General features: G+C 37.0%; 1 long non-coding RNA gene across 1 annotated transcript in view; it reads left to right on the plus strand.

Moving 5' to 3' along the window:
• The window catches only part of LOC122422906, a 46,050-nt gene that overhangs the window by 17,227 nt on the left and 8,660 nt on the right, over positions 1-20,163 (plus strand). Inside the window, exon 2 of the long non-coding RNA XR_006264008.1 lies at positions 9,657-9,746. This is a non-coding gene — a long non-coding RNA (uncharacterized LOC122422906). The remainder of the gene's footprint in view (positions 1-9,656; positions 9,747-20,163) is intronic.

A 20,163-nucleotide genomic window follows, 5' to 3' on the forward strand; every position in this document is an offset into this window, starting at 1 on the left:
GGGAACCTGGTCAAGCTCCTGGGGGTGAATCTCACAGTATTGTGGGAGTCCCCCATGACTGGATCTCCCTGAGTTTTAACTCTGAGTTATCCCACTGAGCCTCCAGCAATTCATCAATTATAGGTCAGGTTTTCTACCTCAGCATTGACTCCCTCATTGGTTTTCACACATGCCTGTCTGCACAGGGAAAGCTGTGATGCCTGTATTTACCTCTCTTTCCGAGTTTGGTGGCAGTACTTTGTCCTGTGTCCTCACGTCTCTTAGGGATTCAAGTAGAATTGTTGGCTTTTCAATCTACTCATGTTTATAACTTATCAAGATGGAATGGTGATTCCAAGCTCCTTGCATGCAGAACATGAAATCAGGAGTCTATTGGCACTTTATTTTTTAATGTGATAATATATCTTGAAATATGTATAATACATATATATTAGAAAACTTATGAATTTTTGCCTAACTAAAAAATTTATGACACTTTGATTTACTTGACTTAGTATGAATAGAATGCTAGATTTCTAATCAAAAAATAGATATGCAACAAGCAACAAAAGTTTACTGTATAGCACAGGAAACTATAGTCAATATCTTGTAATAACCTATAATGGAAAATAATTTTAAAAGTAACATATATGTGTATGTATAACTGAGTCACCTTGTTATGCACATGGAAAATTGTAACTATACTTCAATAAGATACATATGTATTAAAAAATATATATACATATATATATAAATATCTTGGAAATCACTCTATATTATAGAGATCTTTCATTTTTCAAAACTGCACAGTATTCAATTATTCTTATGCACCATAGTTTGTTTAGCCTGTTTCCTACATTTGGGCATTTAGGGCATTTCCAATATTTTCCACCTTTACTCAACCATACCGACACCCTGATATTGGATGACCAGTCTTAAGAATTGTGAGAAAATAGACATAAATCTTTCTTCTTCATAAGCCACCCAGTCTGTGGTACTTTGTTATAGCAGCCTAAACAAATGAAGAGAGATACATTGCTAGAAATGAAAGTGCTAGATACATTGCTAGAAGTGGAAAGTGCTAGCTTAAAGGGTACATGCCTACGTACTTTTGCTAGATATTGCCAAATTCCTCACCATAACAATGTATAACTCACTGATTTCCTACATACTTTCTGTCAGAGTACAATATTAAGATTTTAAAGTGTTGCCAGTCTGATAAATGATAGAGCTCAGTGGAGTTTTAATTTCATTTCTTATTGTGAATGGTTAAACATCCCATCTTATGAATTGTCACATTTTGTGCCCATATTTTCATAGAATTTTGGTTTTCTTTTTCTTTTATTTGAGATTTACATATAGTTAAATGCACCGATGTTGGTGCATACCTCAAAGAGTTTTCAGAAATATGGTGGTGGTTTAGTTGCTAAGTTGTGTCCAACTCTTACAATCCCATGGAATGTACCCCACCAGGCTCCTCTGTCCATGGGATTTCCCAGGCAAGAATACTGGAGAGGGTTGCCATTTCCTTCTCCAAGGGGTCTTCCTGATCCAGAATCAAACCTGTGTCCCTAGTATGGCAGACGGATTCTTTACCACTGAGCCATCTGTATTATGACAACCTCAATCAAGACATGGAGAAACATTTCTATCAGAAAATGCTCCTTTCCAATCAATCCCCTCATCGCATCAGCATCCAGTTTTGACTTAAGTCATATGGTACAGCCACATCAAAAAGAATAAAATAACTAGGAATAAACCCTTTCTTAGGAGGCAAAAGAGCTGTACTCCAAAATCTATAAAATTATAATGAAAGAAAGTGAAGGCAACACAAACAGATGGATATACAATGTTCTTGAATACTGTCAAAGTTACTATAATACACAAGGCAATCTACAGACTCAATGCAATTCCTATCAAAAATAAACTCAAAATGGATTAAAGATCTAAATGTAAGACCAGAAACTATAAAACTCCTAGAGGAGAACATAGGCAAAACACTCTCCGACATAAATCACAGCAAGATCCTCTATGACCCACCTCCCAGAATATTGGAAATAAAAGCAAAACTAAACAAATGGGACCTAATGAAACTTAAAAGCTTTTGCACTACAAAGGAAACTATAAGTAAGGTGAAAAGACAGCCCTCAGATTGGGAGAAAATAATAGCAAATGAAGAAACAAAGGATTAATCTCAAAAATATACAAGCAACTCCTGCAGCTCAATTCCAGAAAAATAAATGACCCAATCAAAAAAATGGGCCAAAGAACTAAACAGACATTTCTCCAAAGAAGACATACAGATGGCTAACAAACACATGAAAAGATGCTCAACATCACTCATTATCAGAGAAATGCAAATCAAAACCACAATGAGGTACCATTACTCGCCAGTCAGGATGGCTGCTATCCAGAAGTCTACAAGCAATAAATGCTGGAGAGGGTGTGGAGAAAAGGGAACCCTCTTACACTGTTGGTGGGAATGCAAACTAGTACAGCCACTATGGAAAACAGTGTGGAGATTTCTTAAAAAACTGGAAATAGAACTGCCATATGACCCAGCAATCCCACTTCTGGGCATACACACTGAGGAAACAAGATCTGAAAGAGACACGTGCACCCCAATGTTCATCGCAGCACTGTTTATAATAGCCAGGACATGGAAGCAACCTAGATGCCCATCAGCAGATGAATGGATAAGGAAGCTGTGGTACATATACACCATGGAATATTACTCAGCATTAAAAAGAATTCATTTGAAATCAGTCCTAATGAGATGGATGAAACTGGAGCCCCTTATACAGAGTGAAGTAAGCCAGAAAGATAAAGAACATTACAGCATACTAACACATATATATGGAATTTAGAAAGATGGTAACGATAACCCTATATGCAAAACGGAAAAAGAGACACAGAAATACAGAACAGACTTTTGAACTCTGTGGGAGAATGTGAGGGTGGGATATTTCAAAAGAACAGCATGTATACTATCTATGGTGAAACAGATCACCAGCCCAGGTGGGATGCATGAGACAAGTGCTCGGGCCTGGTGCACTGGGAAGACCCAGAGGAATCGGGTGGAGAGGGAGGTGGGAGGGGGGATCAGGATGGGGAATACGTGTAAATCTATGGCTGATTCATATCAATGTATGACCAAAAAAATAAATAAATAAAATTTAAAAAAAAATGCCAATGGCATTATTCACAGAGCTAGAACAAATAATTTTTAAATCTATATGGAAACAAAAGATCTTAAATAGCTGAAACAATCTTGAGAAAGATGAGAACTGGAGGAATCAGGCTCCCTGACTTTAGACTATACTACAAAGCTACAGTAATCAAACCAGTGTGGTACTGGCATGAAAACAGGCCTATGGATCAATGGAACAGGATAAAAAGCCCAGAAATAAGCACATGAACTTATGGTCAATTAATCTATAACAAAGGAAATAAGAATATACAATGGAAAAATGAAAGTCTCTTCAAAAAGTGGAGCTGGGAAAACTGGACAGTTACATGTAAAAGAATGAAATTGGAACATTATCTAATTTCATATACAAGAATTCAAAATGCATTAAACCTAAATGTAAGGCCAGACACTGTGAAACTCCTAAAGGAAGACATAGGTAGAACACTTCTTTGACATAAATCATGGCAGTATTTTTTTTTTGGGATCTGTCTCCTAAAGTAAGAGTCAAAAGCTAAAATAAGCAAATGGGATCTAATTAAAAATAAACAAATGGGACCTAAGTTTTGCACAGCAAAGGAAACTATAAATAAAACTAAAAAACAACCTACTGAATGGGAGAAAATATTGGAAAATAACCAAGAAGGATTAATATCCAACATATATAAGCAGCTTGTACAAGTCAATATCAAAAAAAAAGCTAACAACCTAAAATCTAAACGATCTAAAAATGGGCAGAAGAACTGAATAGACACATTTCCAAAGAGGAAATACACATGGCCAAAAGGCATATGATGTTCAACATGACTAGTCAGGGAAGTTCAAATCAAAACCACAATGAGACATCACACCTGTCAGAATGACTACCATCAGAAAGAATACAAATGTTGGCAAGAATGTAGAGACAAGAGCGCCTTCATACACTGTTGGTGGGAATGTAAATTTGTGTGGTCATTGTGGAGAACAGCATGGAGGGTTCTCAAAAAACTAAAAATAGAACTACCATACAAGCCAGTAATTCCACTCCTGGGTATATCAGTTCAGTTCAGTCCCTCAGTCATATCCGACTCTTTGCAACCCCATGAACCACAGCACACCAGGCCTTCTGGTCCATCACCAACTCCTAGGGTCCACCCAAACCCATGTCCATTGAGTCGGTGATGCCATTCCAACCATCTCATCCTCTGTCGTCCCCTTCTCCTCCTGTCCTCAATCTTTCCCAGCATCAGGGTCTTTTCAAATGAGTCAGCTCGTCACATCAGGTGGCCAAAGTATTGGAGTTTCAGCTTCAACATCAGTCCTTCCAACGAACACCCAGGACTGATCTCCTTTAGGATGGACTGGTTGGATCTCCTTGCAGTCCAAGGGACTCTCAAGAGTCTTCTCCAACACCACAGTTCAAAGGCATCAATTCTTCTGTGCTTAGCTTTCTTTATAGTCCAACTCTCACATCCATACATGACCACTGGAAAAGCCATAGCCTGGACCAGATGGACCTTTGTTGTCAAAGTAATGTCTCTGCTTTTTAATATGCTGTGTAGGTTGGTCATTACTTTCCTTCCAAGGAGTAAGCGTCTTTTAATTTCATGGCTGCAGTCACCATCTGCAGTGATTTTGGAGCCCAGAAAAGTATTCAGCCACTGTTTCCACTGTTTCCCATCTATTTGCCATGAAATGATGGGACCAGATGCCATGATCTTAGTTTTCTGAATGTTGAGCTTTAAGCCAACTTTTTCACTCTCCTCTCTCACTTTCATCAAGAGGCTCTTTAGTTCGTCTTCACTTTCTGCCATAAGGGTGGTGCCATCTGCATATCTGAGGTTATTGATATTTCTCCTGGCAATCTTGATTCCAGCTTGTGCTTCCTCCAGCCGAACATTTCTCATGATATACTCTGCATATAAGTTAAATAAGCAGGGTGACAATATACAGCCTTGACATACTCCTTTTCCTATTTGGAACCAGTCTGTTGTTCCATGTCCAGTTCTAACTGTTGCTTCCTGACCTGCATACAGGTTTCTCAAGAAGCAGCTCAGGTGGTCTGGTATTCCCCTCTCTTTCAGAATTTTCCACAGTTTATTGTGATCCACACAGTCAAAGGCTTTGGCATAGTCAATAAAGCAGAAATATATGTTTTTCTGGAACTCTCTTGCTTTTTTGGTGATCCAGCGGATGTTGGCAATTTGAGCTCTGGTTCCTCTGCTTTTCTAAAACCAGCTTGAACATCTGGGAGTTCTCGATTCATGTATTGCTGAAGCCTGGCTTAGGCAACTTTAAGCATTACTTTACTAGCGTGTGAGATGAGTGCAATTGTGCAGTAGTTTGAGCAATCTTTGGGATTGCCTTTCTTTGGGATTGGAATGAAAATTAACCTTTTCCAGTCCTGTGGCCACTGCTGAGTTTTCCAAATTTGCTTGCATATTGAGTGCAGCACTTTCATAGCATCATCTTTCAGTATTTGAAATAGCTCAACTGGAATTCCATCCCCTCCACTAGCTTTGTTCGTAGTGATGCTTCCTAAGGCCCACTTGACTTCACATTCCAGGAGGTCTAGCTGTAGGTGAGATAATCACCATCATGATTATCTGAGTCATGAAAATCTTTTTTGTACAGTTCTTCTGTGTATTCTTGCCACCTCTTCTCAATATCTTCTGCTTCTGTTAGGTCCCTACCATTTCTGTCTTTTATTGAGCCCACCTTTGCATGAAATGTTCCCTTGGTATCTCTAATTTTCATGAAGAGATCTCTAGTCTTTCCCATTCTATTGTTTTCCTCTATTTCTTTGCATTGATCACTAAGGAAGGCTTTCTTATCTCTCCTTGCCATTCTTTGGAACTCTGCATTCAAATGGGAATATCTTTCCTGTTCTCCTTTGCTTTTCACTTCCCTTCTTTTCACAGTTATTTGTAAGGCCTCCTCTGACAGCCATTTTGCTTTTTTGCATTTCTTTTTCTTGGGGATGGTCTTGATTCCTGTCTCCTGTACAATGTCATGAACCTCCATCCATAGTTCATCAGGCACTCTGTCTATCACATCTAGTCCTTTAAATCTATTTCTCACTTCCACAGTATAGTCATAAGGGATTTGATTTAGGTCATACCTGAATGGTCTAGTGGTTTTCTCCACTGGTATATATCCCCCTCCAAAAAAAAAAAAAAAAACCCCACTAATTGGAAAATAGATGCTTGCCAATGTTCAAATAACATTATTTCCAATTTCCAAGATGAGGAAGCAACTTAAATATACAGTGATGTGTGAACTGATAAAGAATTTATGATACATATAAACAATGGAATACTACTCAGCCATAAAGAGAATGAAATATTTCTATGTGCAGCAATATAGTTGGACTTGGAGGACATTATGCTAAGTGAAATAAATCAAAGAAAGACAAATTCCATGTGATAATATATATGTGGAATCTAAAAAATATCAAAAATAGTAAATTTTTAAAAACAGATACATAAATATATAGAACAAACTAGTGGTCACCAGTTGGGGGTGGGGGCACAAGACAATGAGTATAAGACAGGCTCAAGAATGTATTTTATGATGTGGGAAATATGGCCAGTATTTGGTCATTACTGTAAATAGAAAATAACCTTTAAAAATTATATACAAATTTTAAAAAAAAACTTTAAATTGTATGGTGCATGTTTCACATGTGATTGCTTTTGTTCCAAACATTTTTGAGATTCATTCACATTGGTACTTATATAAGCAACACAGGGAGTTAGGGATGCAGATCCTCTGTGCAGTTGAAAATCCACTACAACTAAAAGCCTGCACTCCATGTATGGGGTTCCTCCACTTCTGTGGGCCTGTGATCCTGTAGTATTGTTTACTAGCACAGAGAATCCACAGATAAGGGGACCTACACAGTTCACACCCATGTGGTTCAAGGGTCAACTGTATGTTATTAATTTCTTTTAATTTTTAGTGCAAAATTCAGTAGCATTTATTGCATTCACCTAATTATGCAACTACCATTTCTTTTTTTTTTTCCATTTATTTTTATTAGTTGGAGGCTAATTACTTTACAATATTGTAGTGGTTTTTGTTATACATTGACATGACTCAGCCATGGATTTACATGTATTCCCCATCCCGATCCCCCCTCCTACCTCCCTCTCCATCCGATCCCTCTGGGTCTTCCCAGTGCACCAGGCCTGAGCACTTGTCTCATGCATCCAACCTGGGCTGGTGATCTGTTTCACCCTAGATAGTATACATGTTTCAATGCTATTCTCTCGAAACATGCCTCCCTCACCTTCTCCACATCCATTTATGATTAAAACTCTCCAGAAAGCAGGAATAGAAGGAACATACCTCAACATAATAAAAGCTATATATGACAAACCCACAGCAAGCATTACCCTCAACGGTGAAAAATTGAAAGCATTTCCCCTAAAATCAGGAACAAGACAAGGGTGCGCACTCTCACCACTACTATTCAACATAGTTTTGGAAGTTTTGGCCACAGCAATCAGAGCAGAAAAAGAAGTAAAAGGAATCCAAATAGGAAAAAAAAGAAGCGAAACTCTCACTGTTTGCAGATGACATGATCCTCTACATAGAAAACCCTAAAGACTCTACCAGAAAATTACTAGAGCTAATCAATGAATATAACAAAGTTGCAGGATATAAAATTAACACACAGAAATCTCTTGCATTCCTATACACTAACAATGAGAAAACAGAAAGAGAAATTAAGGAAACAATACCATTCACCAATGCAACAAAAAGAATAAAATACTTAGGAGTTTATCTACCTAAAGAAACAAAAGGCCTATACATAGAAAACTATAAAACACTGATGAAATAAATCAAAGAGGACACAAACTGATGGAGAAATATGCCGTGTTCATGGATTGGAAGAATCAATATTGTCAAAATGACTATACTACCCAAAGCAATCTATAGATTCAATACATTCCCTATCAAGCTACCAATGGTATTTTTCACAGAACTAGAACAAATAATTTCACAATTTGTATGGAAATACAAAAATACCTCAAATAGCCAAAGTAATCTTGAGAAAGAAGAATGGAACTGGAGGAATCAACCTGCCTGACTTCAGACTCTACTACAAAGCCACAGCCATCAAGACAGTATGGTACTGGCACAAAGACAGAAATATAGATCAGTGGAACAGAATAGAAAGCCCAGAGATAAATCCATAAACCTATGGACACCTTATCTTCGACAAAGGAGGCAAGAATATACAATGGAAAAAAGACAATGTCTTTAACAAGTGGTGCTGGGAAAACTGGTCAACCAGTTGTAAAAGATTGAAAATAGAACACTTTCTAACACCATACGCAACTACCATTTCTATGCATTCTAAAACGTCTTTATCATCCTAGAACTCCATATCCATTAAATAGTCATTGCCTATTCTTTCCTATCCCCAGCCCTTGACGACCACTAAGATGCATTCTATCTCTGTGAATTTACCTATTCTGGACACCTCATATAAATGAAATCATATAATATATGCCCTTCTGTGGCTGATTTCATTAGCATGACTTTTGAGAATCATCTGCATTGTAGCATGTAGTACTTCATTCCTTTGTGTCTGACTAATATTCCACTTCATAGACATATCATATTTTGCTTATCTGTTCATTGGTTGATGGACATTTGTTTCCACCTTTTGACTCTTGTGAATAGTGCTGCTACAAATCTTTGGGTACAGGTATTTGAGTACCTGTTTCTAGTTCTTCTGGGAATATACCTAGGAGGCAAATTGGTAGGGTAATTCTGTGTTTAACTTTTTGAGGAATCAACAAACTGCTTTCCACAGAGGCTGCAATTATTTTATGTTTACAGTAGCAATGTACAATAATCCAATTTTCCACATCCTTACTAACAAGTATTCATTCCTACTACTTCTATTAGCATCCCAGTACATATGTATTACACAATTTGTGTATTCATTTTTTGTTAATGGACATTTGGGATATTTGAATATTATTAAGATGTCCTGGACATCATTGTACAAGTTTTTTTCTGTGGACATGTTTTCATTTCTCTTTGATAAATACCTAAGAGCAGAAGTGCTGAGTCACAGGATATAGGTATGTTTAACTTTATTAAAAAAAAATGCCAAAGTTCTCTGAAGTGGTTGTAGCATTTTACAGACCTACTGGGAATGTATGATAGCTCTCAAGGCTTTATACCATAGCCAACATTTAGCACTGTTAGTATTTTTTATTTTGTTGGTTTGGAATGTTACCTTTGGTATCCTATTGTGGGTTTAAAATCTCTTTCCCCAAAGACAAATAATACAAAGCACCTAGTTTTCTGCATATTGGTCATTTGTATATCTTTTTTAGTGTCAGTTCAGGCTTCGTCCATTTTTAACTGGTTATTTGACTTTGTTACTGATTTGTTAAAGTTCTTTAAGTATTTCTTGAATATACATATTGCAAAAATATTTTCCTGTTCTGTGGACTGCCTTTTCATTTGCTTTCTTGTTTCTTTTTAGGTTACAAGTTGTTTTATTTGGGGATCTTAATTAAGGACTGTAGCCTAGGAGAGAGCCTCTCAGATAGCTCTGAAGAACTACTCTGAAGAGGTAAGAAGAGGAGCAAAGATACAAAGGAAATTTTTTACTGGGAAAAAAAAGCAAACATGTAATCAAACATCAAAAGATTACTGCTAATCACAAAGAATAGATATCTCAAGTTAATGATTTTAAGTACTTTTCTATGTAAGGGAAAATATGAGTCTGGGCTTGTTGAAATTATCCCTTATATATGGATCTAGGGCCAGCAACCAAAGCACAGAATGCTTTGTTCTGCTTCATCCTGAATTCCCCTTAGGGCACACTGTCAGTGGGCAGCTGCAGTGGCTAATGGTTTGATCCTTGTAGAACTGGGATGATGGGAAACATCATTGGTTTACTAAAATAGCAGGCAGTATTCCCCATCCACATTCCCACTTGGTTATAAATTCAACCAAGGTTTGAGAGGCATTGCGTGACCAAATTGTCCTATTGTGCTAGGAGGTTTTGTTTCTAAGTCAGATAAGGATTCCATTGATATGCTACTCATGTGCTATTTTTGGACAAACCTCTGTTGATGACCTAAAATTCTCTGGATTGTCTGCCTTACTAGTCTATTATGATCCAGGAAATGTTTTCCCCGATTGCTTCTTTCCACATCTGAGGGCTTCCCTGATGGCTCAAATGGTAAAGAATCTGTCTGCAATTCTGGAGACCTGGGTTTGATCCCTGGGTTGGAAAGATCCCCTGGAGGAGGAAACAGGTATCCACTCCAGGATTCTGGCCTGGAGAATTCCATGGACAGAGGAGCCTGGCAGGCTATGGTCCATGGGGTCACCTCACTAGTCTGTTATGATCCAGGAAATGTTTTCCCTTGTTGATTCTTTCCATATCTAGAGTTGCTCTATTACAATATTATATAGAGTTATATATAGGAACAATTGCCTCAAGACATTCAACCATCATTAGTTTTGTCAAAAGCCTGGTTATACATTGAGTAATGCAAGAGATAATAATCTTATAAAATAAACAGAATATAAATAATATAGCTAGTAACATTAATAAGGTTATAGTACAGCTGAGAGACACAAAGCATAAACAGTTTGAAAACAACAAAGAACAAATTAAATGAATGGTTAGTATAATTAGTCATGATCTGTGTCACAACAAGCCATCAAATCTAGAGGGGAGCCAACTGATGAACCAAATTCTAGAGGAATCAGATAGAAAGAAAAAAAATGAATGTTTAACCTTTGTTTACAAAGGAATATTTTAGCAATGTTGTAGGTCATAGTGTAAGGGGAAACGTTTCCTGGAAAACAAAAATTAAAAGCCAGTAATGTTTCTGACAAAAAAAAATCATAGAAATATAAATCATATTTACCAATTCATTTAGCCCCATGTAATTAATTCCTGTTGATCTGGACAAAGCTCTAAGGTTTTCCACTAGAATTTTGTTGCTTTTTACCCAGTTCAGTGGTGTGATCTAAGAGTCATCAGAAACCTTGTTTATAAAGCCCTTTTTAAGAATCTCTTTAAAGATCTTCATTTTGTAAAAGAATCAGAGTAAAACAATGTCTGTGAATGACCAAAAAAATTGTTAATAAAATGGCATAGTTTAAGATCTTAGGACAACACAATCGGGCCTTAGGAAGTATTACTATGAACAAAGCTAGTGGAGGTGATGGAATTCCAGCTGAGATATTTCAAACCCTAAGAGTGCTGCACTCATTATACCAGCAAATTTGGAAAAGAGCAGTGGCTACAAGACTGGAAAAGGTCAGTTTTCATTCCAATCCCAGAGAAAGGCAATGCTAACGATTGTTCAAACAATTGCACTCATTTCACATGCTAGCAAGAATATATGCAAAATCCTTCAAACTAGGCTTTGGCAGTATGTGAACCAAGAACTTCTAGGTGTACAAACTGGATTTAGAAAAGACAGAAGAACCAGAGATCAAATTGCCAACATCCATTGGGTCATAGAAAAAACTAGAGAATTCCAGAAAAACATCTGCTTCTTTGACTACGCGAAAGCCTTTGGCTGTGTGGATCACAACAAACTGGAATATTCTTAAAGAGATGGGAATACCAGACCACATTACCTGCCTCCTGAGAAATCTGTATTCGGGATAAGAAGCAACATGGACGTGGAACAACAGACTGGTTCAAAATTGAGAAAGGAATACATCAAAGCTGTATATTGCCACCTACTTATTTAATTTATATGCAGAGTACATCATACGAAATGCTGGGCTGGATGACTCACAAGCTGGAATCAAGACTGCCAGGAGAAATATCAATGATCTCAGAAAAGCAGATGATACCACCTTAATGGCAGAAAGTGAAGTGGAATTAAAGAGCCTCTTGATGAAGGTGAAACAGGAGAGTGAAAAAGCTGGCTTAAAACTCAGCATTCAAAAAAACGAAGATTATGGCATCTAGTCCCATCACTTCATGGCAAATAGATGGGGAAGAAGTGGAAACAGTTTCAGATTTCATTTTCATGGGCTCCAAAATCACTGCAATGGTGACTGCAGCCACGAAATTAAAAGATGCTTGCTCCTTGGGAAAAAAGCTGTGACATCCCTGCCAGTGTATTAAAAAGCAGAGACATTGCTTTGCCCACAAAGGTCCATATAGTCAAAGCGATGGCTTTCCTAGTAGTCATGTATGGATGTGAAAGTTGTACCACTCAGTTTTGCTGAGTGCCAAAGAATCGATGCTTTCAAACTGTGGTGCTGGAGAAGATTCTTGAGAGTCCTTTGGACTGTAAGGAGATTGACCAGTTCATGTTAAAGGAACTCAGTCCTGAATATTCAGCTGAAGCTGAAGCTCCAGTACTCTGACCACCTGATACAAAGAGCCACTTTATTGGAAAAGACCCTGATGCTGGGAAAGACTGAGAGCAAAAGGAGAAGGGGGCAACAGAGGATAAGATGGTTGGGTGATATCACTGACTCAATGGACACGAGTAGGAGCAAACTTGGGGAGATAGTGAAGGGCAGGGAAGCCTGGCATGCTGCAGTTCATGGGGTTGCAAAGAGTCGGACATGACTTAAGTGACTGAACAACAACACAATTTACAAGAAATTTAGTTATTTCTGTGACATACAACATTTTTAGATAACTAGAAATATGATTACATTATACCAGAACATACCAGATCTTTAGGCATTCCATATACTTTTTGGAACATTTAATGACATTTACCTACACCATAATGGACATTTCTTTATAATAATAAACAGTAATGACAGTTATCCATATAATACAACCAAAGAAGTTTTATCATTACTTGTTTGACAAAGTTTCCTATGTAATTTCACATACCAAATAAACCTAAGTTTAATATATCTCTTTAGAATCTTTCAGAGGTCCTCTGAAACATCCCAAAGTTAGCTAGAGGTCAAAATAGCTTTATTTAGAATTTGGAAATTCGTCAAGAATATAAAAAGGTTTCAAAACACTTGGCCAAATAGGATCATTGGTTACTGTGAAATAATACTTAATATTCAACCAAAGTTACAATTAAAGATTTTAAATACAGAAGCTTGTAACAGGTTACTTTTCCCAGGTGCCTCAGTGGTAAACAATCTGCCTGCCAAGAAGGAGACACAAGTTCAATCCCAGGGTTGGGAAGACCCTCTGGAGAAGGAAATGGCAGCCCACTCCAGTATGGGAAACCCCATGGACAGAGAGGCCTGGTGGACTACCATCCATGGGGTCACAAAAAGTCGGACACAACTCAGTGACTAAACAAACAGCTGCAAAGAAACCTTACAATCAGTTATCAAAAGCAAATTAATATTCCAAAAAAACCTTTCTTCTCTTAACACAGAGAACATAAACCAGAGAGAATGAACATTTTATTTTTGTACCAGCTTACTCTTAATATTAAAATTGACTTACCTAATTATATTTCATTTTTAATCTTAGCCAGTTCTGACCATGCACAAAACTCTTCTCAGGACTCCTTTCCCCAAAAGCTTATATAACTTTCTTACTTTCAGATTTTGTCCTATGCTTTCTCTTTCTCCTTCCAGGATAAAATTACTTCCTTAGCCTTAACAAAGTATTTCCATTTCTTGCATCTTTTTTCCCCTTCATACAAAGATGTTTTCCATGTTAGTCTTGTCAGGCGAGTATAATCTCCTCAGTTCTGTCTCGTCTCAACAAAAATTTGAAGCAACGGACATGAAAGCCCTCGGCGCATCACAGCTCTTGGACAGACCATGTTATAGCTCTTAGACAGATCAGTGTTACAGCTCTGATTTACAGCCCAGTTTTATTTAGAAAATAGCAGGAAAATACATCCTCGAGGCATGAGGGCATGCCAACCCAAAGACACAAAGAGAAGAGAGAGCCCTGGCCCTTTGGCTCCTCTTTTTATATGTTTTTTCCTCCCCCCTGGGCCTGCCCTATGTAAACTGGGCTAGCCAGGAGTGCTATTTGTTCTACTTGAGGTCCTCACTCCAGTCCTCAGACCTTCCTTTGTTCTATTTTCAGGGGCTTTTCCCTTCCTTGTCTTTTAGCCACTGCCATTTTGGACTCCTGTTTCCTATTCTACTTACCTAACAGTCTTAATTATATATATATTAATTAGAATTCTTTTTAAGCTTAATTCTGGTGAAAACTAAGAAGCAAGCAATTATAAACTGGCCTTTACATTAATTAGCATTCTGTAGATTGGCAAAACTGTAAATTCAACATATAGTTTTTGAAAACATGTGCTTTTTATAGAAAAATTTTCAGTGTGGCATGAAACATTTTTACTAATAGTCCTAAATATCTTTAGTTTCTCTGTAAAAGGAAGCCTGTGTTCAGTGTTAATGTTTCAGTATTTTGTTTGGGAATGATCTGGGTATTTAATGAACTTTCATCATTTAACTTAGCAGAACTCTAAAATTCCAAGTTACCAAAAATCTGGAGAAACTATGTTTAAGCAGACATACCACAAAACAGAATTATTTTTAAAGATTCACCTAAAAACCCTTACCCAATTTATATCTATTTAACTCACTTGTTCCTAACAATTATGTTCAGATTGCCCATGAAAACTTAGAGCTGTTAGACTAAATCAGACATCATCCCTAGCTACTTTCCTTACTGATAAATTTTATAAGAGATGATAGGGGCTTATTCAACTTTTGTAAACCTAGGTGCAATAAGAGTAAGACATGGCTGTATTAATTAAACCGGCAAATTTAAACTTTAGTTCTCAGTATTAATTAATACTGAATATTTCCCAGATCATATGAATTTGGAGTTCATTTGAGTTAGTTTCTATTACATTTAGAAATATTTAATTTATAAGTGCTTACTTTTAAGTCAATTAAATAGAGCTCTTATGTAAATTTAATTCTGATAATTCTATCTGGAGGTAGAGACATGTATGTATAATGTACATACAGCATATAAACAGACATAACTAGAGGTGTTATGGCTTCATTTTAAAACTTAGTCATGAATCCAGATACTACAGTATAAACTTACTAGTTTATAAATAACAGTTGGACTAAGTTAAATCTATTTACTTAGCTGACGAAGTCTTTTTACTATTTGTGGAAATGACTTAAGATTTGTATTTATCCTTGGTAAATCTTTAAGGAGGCTATGAATTCGAGTTGGGGTGAAGGAACATTTTTAGCAGTTTGAGTATTAAAGGGCTTCTTTCCCCCCCTTTTTTTTTTCAGTTTCAAGTTCTATCTGATTGAACTAATTGGGCTAAACCTTAGGTCACTGTGGGATGTATTTACACTTCGATTCTAGAAATTTGCAAGACAAAGACAGTTGCTTCTAATTTCCGAATGATCTGGTTTGCCACCTAAATGATATCAAATGACCAACTAGCCCAATTGCAATTTCTTTAATTTGCTTTTATTAGTCCCTGAATATTAGCCCCCAGTTTTTACTTTATATTGTGTGGGCTAAGGTAACCCTATTAGTTTCCTTTAGTATATTTGATTAATATTGTCTGAGAGTCAGATTTCTGTGCCCTGTCTTATAATACCATGCAGGGAAGCATTCCCCAGTGAGACATGTCTATCCCATAATATAATTATAAACTCATTTAAATACATCAATTTTTATAAACATTCATTTCAGTTCTATCAAGTATTTTACCTTTAACTTTAGCTTCCATTAGAACCCTATCGAGAAGTCTTGGTCTTAACAAGGAGTCCCAGAAAGTTTCTGTTGGATCCTCTGGCCATTTATCTATTTTTGTATAAAGGTTTTGCGATCCCCAGTAAGGAGTTGAGCCTATGGACTTAGGTCCTTTTTGTCAATCTTTCAGCTTGATAAATTGGCCTAACTCTTGCCCCATGCAATTGATGATCAAGTATCCCAGTGTAATTTTCTTCCAGCCTTTAGAAACTTTTTTCAAATGGGGTAAACAGAGTGGACTTGGTTTGGGGTCCTTTAAGGTAAGGGGGACCAATAGGGAGTCCTTTGGCCCATTCAACTTTAGGTAGCATGTTATCAAAACCTGTGTTTAATCCCATTATTGCCCAGTTTATTTATTTCACTTCTTAATAAACATCAAAAGATTTCTGTTCTACTGGGACAGGTCCCTTTAAAATTTGTACCTTACTGGGGAGAAGTCTTTTGACTTTCCCCTCAGCTTCTTCAAATTTCCCTGTTAACCAATTTTACTTAATGTAACATTTTTATTAGCATCTGTAAAATTCACTGAAGAAACTTGGAGACAACAAATAAGGTTTCCCAAACAAGTATTTTTTTCTTTTAAAATTTATTTTTATACAGTTTTCATAGGTTACTTTCCATTTACACTTATTACAAAGTATTGGCTATGTTCCCCATGTTGTACATACATCCTTGAACCTATCTTACACCCAATAGTTTGTGCCTCCCCCTTCCTCACCCCTATACTGCCCCCTACTAGTAACCACTATTTTATTCTATCTGTGAGTCTGCTGCTTTTTGTTATATTTACTAATTTTCTGTATTTTTTTAGATCCCCATATAAGCAATATCATACAACATTTATCTTCCTCTGTCTAATTTATTTCACTTAGCATAATGCCCTCCAAATTCATCCATGTTGCTGCAAACGGCAAATATGCATTCTTTTTTATGGCTGAGTAGTATTCCATTATATATATGCACCTCTGCTGCTTTATCCACTCATCCATCAGTGGATTGCTTCCATATCTTGACAATTGTAAATAATGCAGCTATGGATGTTGACATGCATTTGGCTTTTCCAATGAGTGTTTTTTTCAGGTATATACCCAGAGTGAAACTGCTGGGTTATACAAATTGTTCTATTTTTAGTTCTTTGAGAAACATCTATACTCTTTCCAAACTGACTGCACCAACTTACATTCCCACCAGCAATATAGGAGTGTTCCTTCTTCTCCATAATCTCTCCAACATTTATTATCTGTAGACTTTTTAATGATGGCCATTCTGACTGATGTGAGGTGATACCTCATTGTAGTTTTTATTTGCATTTCTCTAAATGGGTAGTATCTTAATAATGAACCAAACCAGTAAGACCCAAGAGATGTCCCCATAAAAAAGTGCAAAGAATGCAGCCTTCATAATATTGAGAGTTTACTTCCAAAATTAGTTTGAGAAAGTAAAGACTTTTATCATAGACATGACATAATTAAAATTGAGATGACAAAGGACCCTTACAGCCTGGAATCCTTTATGGCAATTCTGCTTGAGAGTTGGCACAGCCAGGCACAAAGATTGCTTGGAATTTCAGTTTATTTGACTAGTTGCCAAATGTACACTATTTACGTATCTTGCAGTTGGCAGAGAACAAACTCAAACAGACACACACACACACACACACACACGCACACATCCCTGAGATCAGGTGGAAGATTTGCATCTCAAAGACACGACATGGGGAGAGAAATGCAAATGTTCCTCCTAGAAGGGGTTTTGTTTTTTAGGGTCAGAATTCTGAAAAGATGTTTTTTCAAATCAGATTTTTCTAGCTGCACAGGCAAAAAATTTTAAATGTAAAAAGAACACCAATTTGACCATTTTGAGGATAAGATTTCCTTTAATTTCCAGTTAAACAAGTACTTGTCTGTATAAATTCTGTCTGTACATAATAAAATCTTCCTGGGTTCTCTCAACTTGGGCAAGACAGTCAGTATCTTCCAACTGAGCAAAACCTTCCCAGGGTTTTGCAGCTGGGGTAACCCAGGTACCTCATTTTGAAACTAAGTTCAGGGGAAATATACTCTTCACAGAGAGGAGTTTATCCACCACCAAATAAACCTCAAGGCTATCCAAGACCCAGAAGAGATCCAAATTCATCTGGACTCTCCAAGGAGGTAGACAGGCACAAGAGGTTTCTGCTGTTGCCAAGGCCCTGGATCCTTACAGAGCTCAGAAAAAGGAGAGAAATCTGATCTGGGTCCCCAAAACTGATTGAATAAACATGCACCAACCTTTCCATTTTCCTAAAGGTGTCTTTTGATAATTAGAAGTTTTCAGCTTTAAAGTTCAAGTTTTTATTTTTTTTGTGACTATCCAATTGAAAAGTTTTTACCTATATCAATTTTGTGAAGATTTGCTTACATTTTGTAGAAGCTTTTTAAATTTTAACTTTTTAAAATATGTTCATTTCAATTTTATTTTGAGTAGAGTGTGAGGTAGTGTTGATATACTTTTTTATAAAATTATACATTAATTCCAGCACCATTTGTCGAAAAGACTTTCCTTTCCCCTATAAGTTGCCTTCGGGCCTTTGGGAGAAATAAACTGATCACATAAATATGGGTCTATTTATGGACTCTGTTCTGTTCTATTGATCTTTGTCTATCTACCTATCAACCTAGCTGTGCCGAGTACTGCAGCCTAATACTATCTTGAAATTAGATAAAGCTTCTAGCCAGACTATTCTAGATTCTTTGATTTCCCTAACAAATTTTGGTTATTTCTTAATTTTTACATTTAAAAGAGCTCTTGGTATTTTGGTTGATATTACATTCAATCTATTCTTAAATTGGAGGAGAATTCATAATACTTAATACTGAATTTTCAGTTCATGAATACTGAATGACACAAACCGGAACAGACAGCCTTGACAATGAGAAGCTGCTGATACACTCATCTGTGCTAACAACATCTGAAGTTAATCGTTACATGTGAGAGGAGCCATTGCGAGTAATTATTGCCATTTCTGTCATTGAACACCACAATTCTAGCAAGAGTAGAAACAGGGGGAAATGGGCTGAGAACAAACTCAAACAGACACACACATACATTCGCTACAGCGAATGTAGCTTTGCATTGCTATGCCTCCTTCAGAGTACAGCTCAGTGAATAAGTATAACCAGGTATTTGCTGAAAGCTAGATGTTATATTGTTAAGATGTTACAGTGAGACTCATTTCCATAAATAGCTAAGGATAAATACGTGAATAAAGGGAAGAAGATTAAACATAGTCTTGAAGGTCAAGACTAAAACATTAACTGTTAAGATTTTCCTCTTCACCCAAGTATAAGCACTCTGATTCTTATTTTGGGAGTTTCATTTTATTCTCCAAATTAATATTCCAAGGCCATGCCAGGGAAACATTCAAAAATGATCTTTTACACTCTCTCTTCTTTGGTACCCTTATCACCCACTCCACCCTAATTTGATGGGAAAAGAAGGTTTGAAAGTGATGTAGGATTAAGATTAGATTATAGTATGAAAATCACTCAGTCATGTCCGACTCTGCGACCCCACGGACTGTAGCCCGCCAGGCTTCTCTGTCCATAGAATTCTTCAGGCCAGAATACTGGAGTGGGTAGCCATTCCCTTCTCCAGGGGATCTTCCCAACCCAGGGATCAAATCCAGGTCTCCCACATTGCAGGCAGACTCTTTATCAGCTGAGCCACCTTCCTTCTCCAGCAGATCTTCCCGACCGGGGAATCAAACCAGGGTGTCCTGCATTGCAGGTAGATTCTTTACCAGCTGAGCTACCAAGGAAACCCACATTAGATTGTAATGTGAGGAAATGCCTTCATCGTTCTTTTTATTTTTTCAAGTGGCCCACCTTTAAACCTGCTTCAAGTGTAAGTTAAAGTGAAGCATAATTTAAGAACCTTATTGTCTTATTACCAAAGTTTCCTTAAGTTTTATGCTAAAAAGCTAAGAAGACAAAGTTTTTAAAAAAGCAACAAAGAACTCTTATGTATTTCCACTAGTCAATGATAATTACTGTGAACATTTTGGAGTACATCCTTCTAGCAGGTGTGTGTTTGTGTGTGTGTGTTTGCACACACAGATATCCTAGCCAGTGTTGGTGTCTATAAGCTCCTGGCTTCTCAGACCATAAGGAGCCTGAGCACCGAAGAACTGATGCTTTCGAACTGTGGTGCTGGAGAAGACTCTTGAGAGTCCTTTGGACAGCAAAGAGATCAAACCAGTCAATTGTAAAGAAAATCAATTCTGCATATTCTTTGGAAGGACTGATGCTGAAGCTTAGGCTTCAATACTTTGGCCACCTGA

This window comes from Cervus canadensis, chromosome 20, assembly GCF_019320065.1.
Source record: "Cervus canadensis isolate Bull #8, Minnesota chromosome 20, ASM1932006v1, whole genome shotgun sequence".
Lineage (NCBI taxonomy): Eukaryota > Metazoa > Chordata > Mammalia > Artiodactyla > Cervidae > Cervus > Cervus canadensis.